Source organism: Grammomys surdaster, unplaced genomic scaffold, assembly GCF_004785775.1.
Source record: "Grammomys surdaster isolate TR1022 unplaced genomic scaffold, NIH_TR_1.0 125947, whole genome shotgun sequence".
Lineage (NCBI taxonomy): Eukaryota > Metazoa > Chordata > Mammalia > Rodentia > Muridae > Grammomys > Grammomys surdaster.
The window spans coordinates 3,859,832-3,879,436 of record NW_021620769.1 but is presented as its reverse complement, the minus strand read 5'-3'; the positions used below and the strand labels follow the sequence as shown (position 1 = coordinate 3,879,436).

Here is a 19,605-nt window from a genome sequence, read left to right as displayed (position 1 = left end):
TGTGTGTGTGTGTGTGTGTGTGTGTGTGTGTGTGTGTGTGTGTGTGTTAATTTTGCATGGGTGATTACCTAAGGGAAATAAAGCAATGCTCACAAGTGCCACCTTAAGTGATGCATGACTACAGCTCAGATATTTCAGTCTCCCCTGATGACATCACTCTGATGAAGGCAAAAGCCACTTCCTGCCGAGAAAAGTGAGGCAGAAAAAAAAACATATGTTGCTCTTTCAACAGTCAAGGATTGCTGTGATTCTGAGGGACCATAACCTTTCACTACAAAGGACCTGCCCACTTAGAAAGTATCGCTCAAAGGCGACTTTAGAAGACAAGCTGCAGAACTCACTATTTGAATACTAAAGACATAGTATGAGCCCGAATCATTAAACAAAGAGGCAAATTTAGTAAATCAAAATATTTAACATCTGGTTTTAAAAGAGGATTGCAATTATCCAAATTGCAGAAAAGCATTTTCAGAAGTTACTTGGCAGGACCATTTGAGCCCTGAAAAGACTGATGATCAAGATCTTCGAAGCTGGATAAAGCATGGAGTTCTGTTCTTCCTGTGATCTAACTTCGATCCTCAAGAATAAAGGATAAGAAGTTGGGGAGATGGATCAGTGGTTAAGAGTGAGCACTGACTTTGCAGAAAACACAAGAGTAGTTCTTAGTAGCCAGGTCAAATGTCTCCAAACAACCAGCAATCCTAGCTATGGCCAGATCCAATGCCTTGGGCCTCCAAGAAAATATGCACAATGTGCACACAGACACACACACACACACACACACACACACAAAATAAGTAAGAAATAAATAAATATAATCTTAAAATTCAAAACAATTTAATGTTATCTGGGAATATTGTATTATGTATGCCTTCATATTTGACATGATTAATGATAATTTTTAAAAATACTGCCTAGCCTCATAATTTCCAATGGGAAAAATCTTGAACTTCCAGGAGCTACAACTAGAGGATGCAAGTGCTGCTTTCCCAGTTTCCAACTTATTAACATTCCTTATATCTGGCTCATCAGGGCATTTGCAGCTGTTGCTCAAAACCTCTCTGTGTCCATTTTCCCAATGAGGTAAAAAAAAACCTCAATGATAATAAGTCACAAGAACAAAACTAAACAACACACTATATAAGCACATTTTAGGTCATTAGTTGCTAGAATAAGAAGAGTATTAGAGGGAGAAAATAATCCAGTGAAATAATATTTGAAGAATGCCAATTGTATTTGAACTTCAGTTCAATAAGCATAAGCATAGCATAATATAACTTCACTGTTAACTACTGATTCCATTACAGGCAGTGAACACTCATCAAGGACCAAAATGATGTGCTGGCAGATCAATTCCTTTAGAAAATCAAGAAAGTAATATGGAGTGATGTTAGAAACTGTGAGAAAAAAATAAGAGATTTGAAAAATGAAGAATAACTGATGTAGACATACTAGAAATCCTAAGAAGAACATAAAGAACAGATCAAAGAAAATTAAAAATTGAACCATGAGAGAAAGGAGAAATATTGTATATAAAACCTTACCTAGAAACTTCATAAATAGTAGTCATTTTACTGTCTAAAGCAATAACAAACACTAAAATAAATTGCCATTTATAGCATTTATAAATACTACAAAAGGCAAAAACAAACCCACTCTGGTAAGTAGAGGGATTAGTGAAAAATAGAGACATTAGTAAGGACAGTCAAACAATTGTATTAAAATTTTCAAACAATATCTGAAGCACATAGGTAAGTAATTAAGTGTGAAGAAGCAGTATCATAAAAACAATAATCTTCCCCTACTTAATGTGTACATTTAACAGAATTGGAGATGGAAAACCCACAAGACTTTTAATAGAATTGGGTTGAACAATGTATTATTTACAAGAAGTATAGTAGCCAATCAATATCCAGTAAAAATCATGAAGTACAGGAACAGTGAGATATTTGCAGACACAGGAGCACTGCATTATTACAGAACTGGTAGGTACCTAGGACAATGGGGAAGAGACCCTGGATTGGGTCTCACAAGACATATATACACATACGTAGATGCTTAGATATTTAGATAAGTAAAGAAGAAATAGTAAATAAATATGCTACCATACCTCTCTAAAAATAAAAAGATTTATCTTCATCAAAAATCACATGCAAATTACAAATTCTAAGTAAATTATTCACTTAAAGCAGAAGACAAGATGTATGTGAAAGGGCAAGAAAATCTAGTTAAAATAGGACTTTCATAATTACATATTTACATATTCACACACATATTCATATATATGAAGGGTGTAAACTTTAATAAAGCAAATTCTCAATAAGAAAACACTAACATTAAAACTATATTTTCAAAGCCAATGATAAAGCAAAAGTTGTCTAAAATATTACAAAAATATTAAAAATTAATAAAAGTAAAGAACTCAATAGAAATAAGATAAAGATCTATGGAATCAAAAATCATAGATAAAATATTAATTCTACCAATATTGCTAAAAATGCAAACAACCTCAATGTAATATCAGGCTCCTAAAACTTAAAAAATTGTGTCAGAGTCAATGTGATTGTGGCTGTCCACTTGGAAACAACTGTAATGCCAGCATTTTGTATAACATTCCTTGGCATGTGCCCATGAGCCCCAACTCATCAGTATTTACATACAGGAAAATCATTGGTTTTATGATCATTTTGAACAAAAATAAACACAGAAACAAAACTCTGTTAAGCAAGTGCCCTTATTCAGAGATGTGTCTGGGGGTGAAGACCTAGCACAGAGCAGATCACTTCCCAGTAAAAGAAATGAGTTAATGCTTCAGTACTTGAAAGAGCAAACCTCAGTACTTTATCATCAACTCAGACACAAATCAGAGACAAATATGCAAACATCACTATATTAACAGTTTAATAATTTTAAATACATATGTAATAAGCTAAAAATAGCATAAACATGTTGTCTTTATAGTATCATATGAAATGAAACATGGAATTATTCTGTATATAAAAGTGGTCAAGATTATATTTTATGTTGAAGATGGAGAACAAAGGCAAAAAATGAGACTTGTACACTATACAAAATATGCAGAATTACACGCACTAACATAATTGCATGTAGATACATTTATGACCCTCAAGAAATAGGCATTATGGGGCTGAGGAGATGGCTCAGCATTGAATATCACTGTCTGCTCTTTCAGAGGATTCAGGTTCAGTTCCCAGCACTTAGGGGAATGCAGCAACCTCTTCTGGCCTCTGTGGGCATCAGGTATAAAAAGCAAAACACATACAATAAAAAAATAAATTGTTTTTAAAGTGATAATTATTAACAAGATTTTTAAATAGTTTTTTTTTCTTCTGCAACTAGGAAAGTTCCTCAGGTGTGCCTGGGAAATGTCTACAAGTTAGAGGAGCTGTAGTTTTGGTTATAAATGGTTGGACCTCACCCCTAAGTCCTTCCTTAACTGGACGTGAGAGGCTTATTGTATCTTCTTGCTTTTCCAGTTCCAAAATTTATTCAAGCTTACATGAAGCTTTTGAGAATAAATATGGCACTATAGTTAACTGCTGAGCACAGGACATATACATAGGTAGAAATAAAAAAATACTAGCAATTAATAAAATCACATTATAGTGGTTATACACCAAATAAATTGGGTCCTGGTTAAAGAGAAGCAGAGGTGGATATATACCAAGACAATCTTCAGGTTTACCTGATGAGGAATCCTCTCTCTACATTTAAATCCTGTCTCCTGGGTTATGTTCAGACAGAAAATTAAATTCTCTCATGATAGTTAATGTCCAGGAAAAAAAGCAGCCTTTCATGTAATTTCAAAAATTCTGAGTGAAATTGTCATATGTCTATATATATATTGCTCATTTTATAAATAATTCCTGTAGAATCTACTTAAAAAGTTTTTTTCTGGCAACAACAAAGGAAGTTGACTCACATTGCTTCTGCCATGGGCCACACTGTATCTGCAGTAACACTAAATAGTAAGTTACAGTCTGCACATACAGGAACTATTATTACCTCAGTTGAAACGTGTGTGAAAGCTTGTTTTTATGCTAGATATGTCTAGTTCCAAATCCAACTTGACCTAAATTGGCTTGTTCCCATTGCTGAGTGTAAACACTCTGAAAATAATAAATGTTCTACACCTTCACATGTAGCAGGATATTTTACCAAGAGTTTCTGTCACCTTAAGAGTCTTGGATGGGGTCCTAAAATTGAGGACAGCAGGTGACAAATGTTCAAATCTTCTAAAAGGAGGTGCCAAACACTCTTCCGCAGGCCGGCTAAGATGTAAGATAAATCTATCCGTGATCTTACAGCCTTCTTTGTCTCCTATCACCAGCTGGAGACATAATGAATAACAGAGGTCAGCGAGCTTTGTAGGAAAGTGACTCAGGTGAAAGAGGGAGTGTCCAGCACCCCATCTCCTCATTTCACACAGTGTTCAAGAGACATTCCATTACAGAAGATCAGCCAATGGACATTAGAAACACAGGGCAACATGCCTAGATGCAGGATACCAGGCAGAAAGATGTCTTAGTCCCTTTGCTTCTCTTCTTTAGCCTCATGTCAAAGCTGAGCGGGAAAAGAACAAGAAGGTACAGACATGAAACTTGTCAGTGCATGTCTCCCCAGCCTTTGCTCTGGGGATTTCTGGGCAAACCAGGAACTCAAATGCCTTAAACAGTGTTGAAATTTATGTTGTACAATGTATTTTTAATATCAGAAAGTGACAGTCCTAATAACCCATCCCTATTTTAGCATTAGTTTTCAAAAGCTGAGATATTTTTCCCAGGGGGCTTGAAGGAGTGTTCTAGCCATTGGAGGACAGTGGCAAAAGGAAGGACAAACCTGCTTCCTAGCTATTCCAAACTGTCAGCTAATATCTTCCCCATCTGATCTGATGTTGCACACTATGCTCACTCTTGAATATTTTGCAATATCTAGTTTTACCTTTCGTAACCCTTGTCTATAGTGTTTCTCATTATGTCTTTGAGCAAATTAGTCTTTTCTTCCTGTGACTTTTAAGCACAAGTAGCCACACAGCATCATAGCCTCAAGTGTGGTTGTCTTCCCCGTGAAACAGTGAGGTACTTCATGATGTTAATGATGTATTGCTCTTCTTTAGTTCCCAGAGTTTACAAGAATCTCTCCCTCAAAACGAACCCTAAGCATTAGCTGAGTGAGTTTCTAGGAAAAGAACTGTTGAGTACATTCATACTCCAGGGCCACCCAATACCTGCTGCGACCTACAGCTCTGTGAGTTTAGAAACCAGCCATAGACAGAAGAACGTATTTCATGTTTTCCTGATGATTCACCAGAAAAGAGCCAAACCAGTACTGCCTGAGTCAGGAAAATAGAGGGACAAGTAGTGTCCTGTCTGCATGACTGTGCAAGGACTTGGGAATGGGAGTTAAAGGTACAGAAGCTACTTTAATCCTTGCCTAAAGTAATCCAAATAAAGCTCACAATCCTGTAACATGAATCTCGGTTAAGAAAATGTGTGGCAATCCTTAGCTGAGAGCAGTGAACACCTAGAATTGGAGAAACTTGAGTTTCCCTTTCTAAAAGAAGATGCAGACAGATGTAGACACCATCAGAGCAAGTAAAACAGTCTAGGAGTGAGCATCCGAAAGCCTCACAGGCTTCCTTTGCTGAGAATTTGTGTTGGTTGCACAGTGTCTTTGCAACAGTGTTGTTGTTGTCGTAGTTGTTGTTATTGTTGGTTTTTAACGGTGCATCCAGTTTCAGCCTAAGTTTACAAGCATATTCATAACCCAGGAAGGTCATAATGTCCCTTGATTGTGCTAAGTTTGAAACAGAGTTTTCTCTTATTATATATCTGAACTATTACATTTACTCTATAAAAACAAAACAAAAAAAAACAAGCAAACAAAAAAACCCTTACAATTCCTTAGCTACTACTTTGAAGTACAAATGTCCTCCCAAACTCTTTCTGGCTTTATCATCCAGTCTTTCTAAGGACCTGGAGCCATCCCTCCGAAACACAGTGATGAAGAAATACAAGCAGTTCATATCACAGTCTCTGGTGGAGAGTAAGAGCTAAACCTAGCACTGAGCAACCCTGTCCCTAAAAGCCTCCAGTATTTTCATTAACTGCCCCCCTTCCCCATGTTTATGGAAAGGCTGGGTTTTGCTTCAGTAGAGTTGAGGTCAATTCTTTCCACTATCTCAGCATTCCTGATTAAAGTCATCATGACCTATTTAACCACATCTAGTGCAAATTTTCTTTGATGTCTTTCATAGTACATCACACTATGGCACAAGAGTGAGAATAGTTGTCACATACACATGTAGACTCACATACACACACACACATACATACATACACAAACACACACACATACATACATACATACATACATACACAAACACACACATACATACATACATACACAAACACACACACACATACATACATACATACATACATACATACATACACAAACACACACACACACAAACACACAGTGGGATTTTGTGGTATAATATTCCAACTGTTCCCAATGAATGTCAGTTTTGCGTCAGTGAAAAGAAATTGGCAAAGTCTGGAGACCTTCTTGGTTATCACTGCTGGGGAAGAGCTCAGAGGGTTTGCTACTGTGTTCTGATGTGATAAAGGCTAAGGATACTAAGAATTTTATCAAGAGAAGCCCCTTCACCATAAAGCATCAGAGCTTAACATTTCCATAACGGCATGGCAAAGGAGGGCATTTAAAAATATCTGGATCCTAAGAGCAACTACAGGTATGAACCTTTTCTATAAATACATAAATAAGATTCCATAGAGCATTCTTTTCTGGGACTTTACCCAGCCAGGAAAATAAGGATATGCCAAAAAAAATCTGCAGTAAAACAGACTCTATCTCCTAGAATAACAAAGTCAGGTATCCACAGAGAAACATATTACATATCCCATGAAGAGAGCCCCACTGAGAAATGTGAACAGAAGCAGTACACTGTCACACAGGACATGCTAACATCATACACATTTTGAAAATGAAAAATTAAGGATCTATAAATTGATTCCTAGATAAATAAATGCAATCTAATGAAATCTCAAGTTTACTAACTAATGTTATCTATACCAAGCTAACACTTTCAACACCATGATTCCTTTATGAAGAACTTAAGGATCATATAACTCAATTTGTTGCTCTGCTATGTCACCTTGCACTCATAGTTCACATGAGAATATCTTCTAATAAGAATCTGATTAGATGTTTAATTAGCCTACATTGACTATGGAACTGCCTCTTTGCCTTTGTGTGATTTAGAATTCCATCTCCACTAACTCATTTATGCACTAACAGTTCCAGTCAGTCTAACATGGCACCCCGCCACCACGCAGCATCTTCCTACAAGCAATAGCTCTGACCCAGTGTCTCCTTGGACAAAAAATAACTATTATGAATTTGCAGATGTCCCCTCAGTATCTGGCAAGTTATCCTAAGAAGATTACTTTGGTTTCTTTTTCATTTGCTCAGAAAAGCAGTTATTTCACCAATAACAAAGACTAAATCAATGTAATTCAGTTGTAGTGCAAAGATTTCATTTCATTTGGTCAACAAAATAAACAACGTAAACAAAACCCCACTCTCTTCATTTTCATACAGCTTGAAACGTTACATCAGGGCGATGCAGTTTAGGAAAATGTGAATAGATCAGGTCCAAATAAATTTGTCTTAGTTTATAATGGAATGATCTAATGACTTTTCATTAACTATATATCAAGCAGTACCTGGCAAATATCACACCTTATTTTTTTTATTTGTCCCACATTTAGAGCTTATGTAGGCTATGTTTGGCTTATGCTTTTGTAGTGATATACTAAAGATCACTTGTATATCAAGAGCCAAAAGTTATATCCAATGTTAAGATGCATTAGTACATGAAAAGTAAATGTGTGTTCGACTCTTTAATCTACACCCAATAAGCCATGACCACATGTTAAGAAAACCTTTCTGGAATAAATCGACACCAATGTGAGTAGAAGAGAGGTGTTACCTGTGGACCAGAAGCCAGGATAGCTCCTGAAGGACCTTGGTCCTATGTCCAGTGTGTATTTTCATTCTATGCTCTAAAGCCAAAAGGTATGATGGGAGAAAGCAAACAACATTTTATAGACATGTATGTGGCAGTCAGCAGTTTGTTATCCACTGTCTGAACTATTCCCACAGGTCATCTTGATTCAGGAAACAAGTGACATCATGCTTGGCAAATATGTAGTACACGCAGTGCTTTACATAAATCACTGATGAATCAATAAATCACTATCTGATAACTGCTCTTTAATACTTTATTCTGCTTCACAAATCAGTAAGAACCAATGTTTTTAAGTCACCAGAGAACATGCATTTAAATTTATAAAATGGACTTAAGTCCAAATTTTCTAACACAATTTTCCATTTAGACAGACTTGTCAGTTCCAAACTGAATGCAACTTGGGTCTTGACATGCTGAGAAATGAATATCTTATCTCATTTCTGTTCCTCCATAAAGCAGGATCGTATTCAAAATTTCAAATTTTGTTCTCATTTTATGAGTTCCACCGGGTGTGTTTTGATTTGTTCGGCCTGCCATTCTCATTTTAGCTTTCTTTTATGTTCATTTTTCAATTCTATCCAAAAATTTCAAGTTAAGGATTAAAATCCCCCAAATGCCAGCGTTCCCTGGTGGCCTTTGGAGATGGGAGACTTTAGATGAAAGTGCTAGCAATAGATCAGAGTGTGAAGTTAAGAATTTTACAATGAGAGAAATACAGAGACTAGTAACTCTGCAGAGTGAGTTTTACAATAAATATCAAAGGAAGGAACGTGGTCTGCTTAACTCTGTCTAGAAGACAAATTCTTACTGTCTGGAAATCTTTTAGAGATGAGTCTAGAAAGGACTTGTCAATAAATGAGCACCAGGTCCTGATTCGGAAGTAACAAGACTTAGCGTTATTTCTTAAGTGATACTACAGATAGTTTGCATCAGAAATTCTCAACTTTGATAGTGTCTTAGAATAACTTATCAAACATGTAAAGATGCCAGTGCTCAGACTGTCCCTGTGTACTTTAAATCAGAATATCTAGTCTGCCACCCATACATGGGTAATTGTGTTTATTGTTTTTACTTTTGTTTTTCTTTATTTGTGGGATTATAATTTAATTACCTTTTGTCCTTCCCTTCTTTCCCATCCCTTTAAATCTTCCCATGTACTCATTCCTGCTCTTCTTCAAGTTTGTAGACTCTTTGTTCATGAATTGCTAATTTTTGATGCTTAATGGGAGAAATGCTATAATGGTTAATACAGGCTATGACTTCGCTGGGACCTAGACTCACAGAAGAGACTACCTTTCAGGAATATCTATGAAGGACTTTATTAGATTAACTGAGGTGAGAGGCTCCACTCCAGATGTGGGTGGATCCATTCCATGGGCTGGAGTCCGGATGAACCGGGGAAAGCAAGCTGAGTACAGGCATTCACCACTCTTTGTTTATTGACTGTGGAACTGTGGCTGTCATGTGATCAGATACCTCACTGTCTTTTAGCTACGTCATCTCTACCGTGACGGTCGGAATGCCCCCAAATAGTTAGGAAAAACAAAACTTCCTTTTTATCACAACATGAAAAGCAACAAACATACATGGTTACTGAATAACAGAAGGAACTAAAAGTAACATTTAGGTTTTGTGTCAGTTGATTTTGAATGTCAACAGGACCTTACCTAAAATTACCAGGGAAAAGAATCTTAATGAGGAATTACATAGGTCACGTTGGTCTGTGAAGGAGTCACCTTAATTCCTGATTGATCTGGAAACAGACAGATGGACATAAAAGACACCATTTTGTGGCATGGACCCTGAAGTCTACAAATGAAGAAAGGTAAATACGTACAAGTGCAAATGAGCAAACAGGATTATTTATTCTCTCTCTGCCATGGACTGAGAATATGATGCTTAAGCTCCTGCCTTGATTTCCCCTTAATAATAGGCTGTAACCAGGAATTAACTTCAATCCAAATGATTAAAACAAACAAAAATAAAAATCCTTGCTTTTCTTAGATTATTTGCAACAGCAACAAAAATAAAATGAAACTAGAACAGATACAGGTACGAAAAGTGTGAAGTCACTATTACAAACCTCACTGTGTTGTCCCTGGAAAGAATGTTGGATTTTTTAGAACTTTTGTCTGGAAAAGACCTTGAGTGCTCAGAACTTTAGGTGGCTATTTCAACCAGAGCTTGGAAGCCTGGAATTCTAAGAATGACAGCAAGCATGGAGGCCCAGATCATGTTTCAAAGATTTTATGGGATTCTATTTATTTCCTCTAAAGTAAGACACAAGTATTAAATTTATCATAAAAGTATTATTTTAAGAATCTCTGGTAATGATGGGTTAGTGATTTAATCATTGAAAATTCTTAAATAAATTCTATGTATACAGCAACTAGGCTTGGCTCTGATATGACAATTTAAAAGACCTCATTTCTACCACTATTTACATAAAGCCCAGATGACTGATGTAAGTGAGGGCATAGGTATGGCCCCCATCTGTATGCTCATCATACACAAGACATTATTAAACATTAGGACGATTTCATGTTTTGAATTAAATCCCGTTTTTTTCATATAATTTTTTTCCTAATGCCTTGATTGGTTTATAACTTTTTTCTAAATTTGTAAAAGGCCATGACAAATAATATAAACATTATTTTTTGATCTTGTTCTGGCAGATATAAAAAGTAAGAGAAGAAAGGAAAAGCCGTTGACCACACTCTTATTTTTCTTCCTTCTTATATTCTCTTCCTCGCATCATCATTGTCATTGTTTTTATACTTGTCATGATTCCAAAAGCATCATCTCTAATGGGCAGTTCAAAACAGTATCTGAACAAAGCACCCATCTTGACTGTTTCAATTCTTGCTTACTTTACATGTTCCTTTAAAAGTAGAAGTTATGTTCATTATACCTTAAGAAAAGAGAGAGAGAGCCAGGTGTGGTCCAACAAACCTGAAAACAACAGCATGTGGAAGACTAAGGCAGGAAGGTCACTAGCTGGACCTTGTCTCAAAAAACTTTTCAAAAGGAAAAGATAAAAAGAAAACACTACCTGACAAATTCACTTATAAATTAACCATGTTGGTAATGTCTTAACACAATATTTAATCAGAATTGTGTATGATCATATGGAAAGCTTCAAACTGATCATAAAGGGCTTAGTTATCTCACAACAGTTTTGCCACTGTTCCACCAAAGGTCACATCTTAGCCTTCAGGTTATTGCAGCTCATGATCTTCACAGCTGTGTAGAACTACTAAAGATTGCTACACTAGCATTGCATATATCACTTTGTCACTGTGAATTTAGGGAGGAAGATTCTGGTTCTGTTTCTACTTGAGTTTCTATATCCTATGACCTAAGTATCTTCAGAGATAAGGACTTGCCATCAAGCTCAAGTGGACAGCTTAGATGAATGGTAATAACTTTTATTATTTGGAATCTTGTGGAGATAATATCCTACATTGTCCAATGAGATTTTTTTTTTAGTAACCTATGGGTTCTGGTAAAAATCCTGTCTGTGCAAGAAGGGGACATATACCTAGCTCTTACTATAAACCTAGATAAGACCCTATGGTTGACAAGGTCATAGGCCATAGTGGACAGCCTACAACTACTGCTTTGCTAAATGAGTGTATTACTAAAGTGTCCTCAAAATCCTTATGCTTATGCCTGAAGTTTAGTGTTTCACTTCAAAAAGAAGTTTCTCATTGTAATGAGTGGTGGTTGATAAAGACTTATAACTGGTCAAAATATTGAAAATACCTGAAAGGGAGGGTACAACCCTGCTTTAAATAAGACATCTATCTTGTCCAGTCAAAGGCCCAGGGAATATTATGGAAGAGGGGCGTGTAAGAGCTAGAGAGCTAGAGTAAGAATACCGGAGCTAAAGAATGGGGAAATATGCAGCAAAAAAAGAAAAAAGAAGGAAGGAAGGAAGGAAGGAAGGAAGGAAGGAAGGAAGGAAGGAAGGAAGGGAGGGAGGGAGGGAGGGAGGGAGGGAGGGAAAGGAAAGGAAAGGAAAGGAAAGGAAAGGAAAGGAAAGGAAAGGAAAGGAAAGGAAAGGAAAGGAAAGGAAAGGAAAGGAAAGGAAATAAATCTCAGAATCTTAGAATGTTATCAGGCTATTATACTCATAGAATCACTGCTACTGAGGTTACTTTCACAAAAGGAACACTCAAAATTATACCCATTGGCATCACAGATGAAGATAAGGCCCTTGAGGACTCATCTCTCTAAGAGGGATTAGTGTCAGCTAATGTTTGCTGGCGGAGGAGATGGCCCTCTTTAATGGTGTAGCCACTGTTAAGTTGTTCCAATAAATAACCTTTCATCTGTACTCATGTAAACAACTCTAACTAAATTCAGTGGTTACACACATTATAATCGAAGGATGACTTGTCAGAAAGAAAGATCTCAATAGGAAGAAGGAGAATGGAAGAGGGTAAATGAGGGTGAAGGCGTTTGTTAGTCATTGTATGCATATATGAAATCATCAAAGAATTAAAATATATTAAAAAGAAAAAGAAACTTCTTGAATAATTTTTAAATTTTCATGTAGTATATATTATAAAACTTTAAATGTTTCTAAGAATTTTTAATAAACTAAGTTTGATATAGTATGTGGCTGAAATGTATTTTACATGAGAGAGAATTTCAGTAGTTTTAGAATCTTATGAAAAATATATGTATACACTGTCTTCCATGTGCTACATGTTCCAGAGACTGTTCCAGATTGTAAGAGCACACAAGGGAAGAAAGACAATGACTGAGTTTATTTGGCCTGCCATAACAAAATATCATAAACTGAAAAACACATAAACAATTTATTGGGAAATTTACTTCTCAAGGATGGGGGTAGGAGGGTGGTAGGAATTCCAAAATGAAAATAGCAGCTTATAAGGCCTCCAGAGGGAACCTGGTTTCTGGTACATACATCTCTGGAGTTTATTTTATAAGATCACTAATTCTTTTCTTTCCTTATAACCTAATCAACTTCTTAAGATTCCCAACTCCATTCCACTAGGAGTCAATATGTCACATAGGAACTTGGGGACACATAAATGTTTGTAGTACAGAAATAAAATTTCTTCTCTGTGGAATTTATATACAAAACAAGAAAAACAAACAACAGAAAATAAATAAGTAAAAGTGTCAGCAATTCTGGTCTTAAAAAAAGGAAAATGCTTCTGGATATTTACTCTCTTAAAAAGAACAGGTTAGATCTTCCAGTCTACATCTCTACCTGCAATTGCAGATCTGCACTCCTCTGCAACCAGGGACAACAAGGTCTGCTTGCTGTCACCTAGGATAGCAAGTCCTAGAGGCCTGCTACCACCAGGGACTAGGAGGCCAGCCAACATCAGAGACAACCAGATGACTAAAGGCAAGTGCAGGAATACCATCAACAAAAGCCAGTGCAATATGGCACCACTAGAATAGGCAGCATTCCTATTACAGCAAGCCCTGGATATCCTAACACACCTGAGAAACAAGAGTATGACCTTAAATCTCATGATGATGATAGAGACCCTTAAAGAAGAAATAAATAAGTTTCTTAAAGAAATACAGGCAAATAGACTCAAGCTGATGAAGAAAATGAATATATCTGTTCAATGGAAATGTAAGCAATAAAAAGAAACACACACACACCAAAAGTAATCAAAAGAGATAGTAAGGACACTTATCGTCAGCAAATGAAAAGTTCAGCAAGATAATGTCCAATTCTGAACATCTATGCTCCAAATTCAAGGGCACTTACACTAATAAAAAAATGTTACTAAAGCTCAAATCACACATTGAACTCCATACATTAATAGTGGTATACTTTAACACCTCACTTTCACCAATTGACAGCTCGTTGAAACAGAAACTAAACAGAGAAACAATGAAATTAACGTATGTTTCAACCTAATGGACCTAATGTACATCAATAGAACCTTTCACCCAAACACACACATACACACACACAAAAATACTTTCTTTTCAGCACTTCACAGAACCTTCTCCAAAGCTGACCAAATACTTAGTCAAAAAACATGTCTCATCTGCCACAAAAAGACAGAGACAACCTCTTATATCTTATGAGATCACAATAGATTAAAGCTGGACCTTAACAACAGAAACAAGAGAAAGCCTACAATCTCATGAAAACTGAACAACTCTATACACAATGACCAGTGAGTCAAAGAAATAATAAAGAAGCTGGGGAATTCATGTGGAGGTCAGAGTGAAAGCAGGTGTGAGTGGAAGCAACAGAAGGAGTCATGGCTGCCAAAGTGTTTGATTCCATCGGAAAGTTCGGCCTGGCGTTAGCAGTTGCAGGAGGCGTGGTGAACTCTGCTCTATATAATGTGGATGCTGGACACAGAGCTGTCATCTTTGACCGATTCCGTGGTGTACAGGACATTGTGGTAGGGGAAGGGACTCACTTTCTCATCCCTTGGGTACAGAAACCAATTATCTTTGACTGCCGCTCTCGGCCACGGAATGTCCCGGTCATCACTGGTAGCAAAGACCTGCAGAATGTCAACATCACACTGCGCATCCTCTTCCGGCCAGTGGCCAGCCAGCTCCCTCGTATCTACACCAGCATTGGCGAGGACTATGATGAGCGGGTGCTGCCGTCTATCACCACAGAGATCCTCAAGTCCGTGGTGGCTCGGTTCGATGCTGGAGAATTGATTACCCAGCGAGAGCTGGTCTCCAGGCAGGTGAGCGATGACCTCACAGAGCGAGCAGCAACATTTGGGCTCATCCTGGATGACGTGTCCCTGACACATCTGACCTTCGGGAAGGAGTTCACAGAGGCAGTAGAAGCCAAGCAGGTGGCTCAGCAGGAAGCAGAGAGAGCCAGATTCGTGGTGGAAAAGGCTGAGCAGCAGAAGAAGGCAGCCATCATCTCTGCTGAGGGTGACTCCAAGGCAGCTGAGCTGATCGCCAACTCGCTGGCCACCGCCGGGGACGGCCTGATCGAGCTGCGGAAGCTGGAAGCTGCCGAGGACATTGCCTACCAGCTCTCCCGCTCTCGGAACATCACCTACCTGCCGGCGGGCCAGTCCGTGCTCCTCCAGCTTCCCCAGTGAGGCCAACCGGGCCGGCCTCCATCATTCGGAATGATGCCTTCCTTCTGCCCCACCCCAGAAATCACTGTGAAATTTAATGATTGGCTTAAAGTGAAGGAAATAAGAAATAAAGGTAAAATCACTTCAGAAAAAAAAAAGAAATAATAAATAATAAAGAAATCAAAGACCTTTTAGAATTCAATGAAAATTAGGGCACAACGAACCCAAACTTATGGGACACAGGGACACGATGAAAACAGTGCTAAGAGGAAAGTTCACAGCACTAAGTGTTTTCATAAAGAAATTGTAGAGATCTCAAAATAGTAATTTAACAGCACATCTGAAAGCTCTAGATCAAAAAAGATGGAAACACACCCAAGTGAAGTAGACAACAGGAAATAATCAAAGTCAAGACTAGAATCAATCAATTAAACAAAGAGAACAATAGGCAGAATCAACAAAACCAAGAGCAGATCCTATGAAAAAAATCAACAAAAGAGACAAACCCAGGACAGAGGTCACCCGCTCCGGTGTCTAAGGGCATCATGTTGTAGAGATGGGGGCTCGCGTGACCCGCGCCTTCAGGAACTTCAACGTGGGACAGCAAGCGGAGCGGGAGATCAGCAAGAGGAAGCCCTCCATGGCACCCAAGCACCCTTCCACCCGCGGCCTCCTGCAGGAGCACCTGAGTCAGTATCCAGAAATCGAAGAAGAAGTTTCTAGGAAAGATAACAAGCTGTTGTCATTGCTAAGAGATGTATATGTCGATTCCAAAGATCCGGTGCCTTCCTTGCGGGTAAAAGATGTTGTACCACAGCAAGAACCAAAGGAATTCAGACTGCCGATAGGAAATCACATTAATAAGAATATCATGGACATTCCCAAAGGCAAGATTACTGTTGTGGAAGCATTGACCCTTCTCAATAACCATAAACTCTCTCCAGAAACATGGACTGCTGAGAAAATCGCCCAAGAATACCATTTAGAACTGAAGGATGTAAATTCTCTTCTCAAATATTTTGTTACTTTTGAAGTCAAAGTCTTTCCTCCTGAAGACAGGAAAGCAATACAATCAAAATGAAGAAAATCACAAAACAATTTCCTATGTCTGCTCCCAAGCTCCGTGTCCTTGTTTTTCATGTATTAAATTATACAAGTTACTGTGAGTCGAGGGCCATAATATTGAGAGCCCTTTGACCTCTTCAGGATTGTTCATATAATTTTTTTTTAATTTATGTATGTGTAGTTCCTGGGTATATGTCAGCAGTATTGATCATGTGACTCAAATCATTCAGTATTAAGTTTCACTTTCCAGTTGAGGTTGGTTTGTTCTTTTTGAGGCGACATTGAAATCAAGAACCCTCCTGACTCCTGTGGGACTGGCATTGTGTTAGAGACAGATAATCAGCAGGGAGACACGGTGACTATATTTCCCAAGTGAAGAAAGAGGAAACTAAGTGCAAAGGAAGGAAAATATATATTACTACTCTAGAGAATAAAAAAATCTATGTTTTTTAATGTTTTAAATTGGTTTTAAATATGAAATCACTTTTTAGAAGCATTAGTGGTGTCTGTAACATGCTAGCTGTCTCTCTTTTGACAAATAGAAATAGGTAACTTGAAAAGTTTTCTGAGAGGCAATACTTAAGATTGTTTGAGCAAATAATACAGAAATGAGAGAAATAAGAATGGACAACTAAAACTAGAAGGATCCAATTTGATAACCAAATGTTTATACCTTTTTTTCATTCTAGGAGAAAAAATAGCTAGTATAAGTGTAAAATAAATCCCTGAAAGGACCTAGAAAGTTACTGATTCATTCACTTAAACTCTGGAGGCTAAAACATTCCAGCAATAGAATCTCAGATGAGGTAATATGAGTTTGGCTCATTGTGGCATGTTATACCTGTGGGTTCTTGGCTGTATTGTTTGACTTCTCTGAAATTGAATTTCTATAAAAGTATAACTGCCTTATGTAAATTCCAGGACAACAGTGAAGATAAATGACAAGAGACCAGGCAGATACAAAGTCATGGTTAAAATGGATGTAAAACATACAGTGGAGTTGTCTGTAGTTTATGATGCAAGGAAACCAGAATTTAGGTTCTCTGAATCCTACTAGTGCTTATTCTGCCAAAATGAAACACATTTCAAGAGGACAGAATGGAGTTGGAGTTGGGCTTGCCCATATTCTTTCAAGGGAACACACAGACATACTTGCTTCAAGATTCCCCTGGAAATGATATGGAAGATGAGAGGAATCCAGTGTGGTGATGGAGGGAGGCAGATGTGACAGCAATGAAGGGAGATGAATGGAAAGTTTGTAAGCTTTTTCAGATCTATTCCAGTGAATAAACTATACCTACTTATTTGTAGTTCAATACAGAAGTTTAAGAGAACATGCTAATTCTAATTGCAAATTATATTGAAAAATGCAATCAAATCCGTCTTCCTTTAATTCTAAATGAATATGTGAATCAGTAGTACTGACTCATGTTTCCTGGGTGGCTAACAGATGTAAATATGGTTTCTTATCTGGTATCACACAATAAAATCCTTCCATTTTACATAAAAAAAGAGACAAACCCTTGGCCAAACTACCTAAAAGGCAGAGAAACAGTATTCACATTTTAAAAATCAGAAATGAAAAGAGAGACATAACAACAGATACTGAGGAAATTTTAAAAAATCAATTAGTACTCAACAAAATTTAAAAATCTAAATGAAATACATGATTTTCTAGACAAATACCAATTACCAAAGTTAAATCAAGACCAAGTAAACTACCTAACCAGTACTATAACCCCTATGGAAATAAAAGCAATCATTAAAAGTCTCCCAACCAAAAAAACCTAGGGCAAGATGGCTTTAGTGCAGAATTCTCCCAGCCTTTCAAAGAACAGCTAATACCAATATTCATTAAACTATCCCACAAAATGGAAACATAAGAAATAGTGCCTAACTCATTCTATGAAGCCACAGTCAGCCTGATACCTAAACCACACAAAGACTCAACAAAGAAATAATTTCAGACCAATTTGTCTTATGAACTTTGATGCAAAAATACTCAATAAAATACTTGTAAATCAAATCAATCAAGATATGGCAAGCCAATAGCCAACATAAATTAAATGCATAGGAACTTTTAAAAGCAATCCCACTAATATCAGGGATAAACAAAGCTGACTACTCTTTCTCTATTTATTGAGTATAGTACTCGAAGTTCTAGCTAAAGCAATAAAACAAGAAAAGTAGATCAAGGGGATACAAATTGGAAAGGAAAAAGTCAAAGTATCCCTATTCATGGATGATATGATAGTATATATAAGAAACCCCAAAAATTCTACCAGTGAACTCCTATATCTGATATACACCTTCAGCAAGGTGGCTGGATAAAAATAATTAACTCAAAAATTTAAGCAGCCCTCCTTTGTACAATCTATAAACGGACAGAGAAAGAAATGATGGAAACAACAACCTTCACAATATCCACAAATAATATAAAATACCTTGATGTGATTCTAGCCAATCAAAGTAAAGACATGTATCTTAACTTAAAGTCTCTGAAAAAATAAATTGAAGATATCCGAAGATGGGAAGACATTCCAAGTTCATGGATTACCATAATGAAAACAACCATCTTACCAAAATAATCTACAGATTCAATGCAATTCCTATCAAAATTCCAAAAAAACTTTTTACAAACCTTGAAAGAGCAATTCTCAGTTCTATATGGAAAAACAAAACAACCAAGATAACTAAAACAATACTTAATAAAAGAATTCTGGAGGTATCATCATTCCTGATCTCAAGATGTATCACAGAGCAGTAGTAATAAAAGCTTCTTGGTGTCCACATAGAAGCAGACAGGTGTGTCAATAGAGTGGAATTAAAGACCCAGAAATAAATCTACACATCCATGGACATTTGATTTTTGACAAAGAAATCAAAACCATACAATGGAAAAAAAGAAAGCAGCTTCAACAAATGATGCTGGTCTAACTGGATGTCTGCATGTAGAAGAGTGAAAATTGACTCATATTTATCACCCTGCAAAAGCCTCACGTCCAAGTGGATCAAAGACCTCAACATAAAACTGGGTAGAATAAATTCAATAAAAGAAAATGACAAAAAGCCTTGAACACATTGGTACAGAGACAGTTTCCTGAATAGAACTCCAACGGCTTAGGCTGAAAGATCAACAGTTAATAAATAGGATCTCCTGAAAGTGAAAAGCTTCTGTAATGCCAAGGACATTGTCAATAGGACAAAACAGCAGCCTACAGGTTGGGGAATGATTTTCACTAACCCTATGTCCAACAGAGGTCTAATATTTAAAATATATAAATAAACCAAGAAGTTAGACACAAACAATCCAATTTAAAAATGGGGTACAAAGCTAATGAGAGAATTCTTAACAGAGAAATATCAAATTGCTAAGAAACACGTAAAGAAGTGTTCACA

The 19,605-nt window shown here is 37.0% G+C and overlaps 1 protein-coding gene and 2 pseudogenes across 3 annotated transcripts in view; 2 read left to right on the top strand and 1 right to left on the bottom strand.

The window, feature by feature from the left end:
- Inpp4b (inositol polyphosphate-4-phosphatase type II B) overlaps positions 1-19,605 on the bottom strand; it is a 701,452-nt gene that overhangs the window by 377,604 nt on the left and 304,243 nt on the right. The window lies entirely within an intron of this gene.
- LOC114609163 lies at positions 14,288-15,282 on the top strand (annotated as a pseudogene). The gene has a single exon (XR_003709471.1). The product of XR_003709471.1 is annotated as a prohibitin pseudogene (transcript).
- Positions 15,698-16,250, top strand: LOC114609164 (annotated as a pseudogene).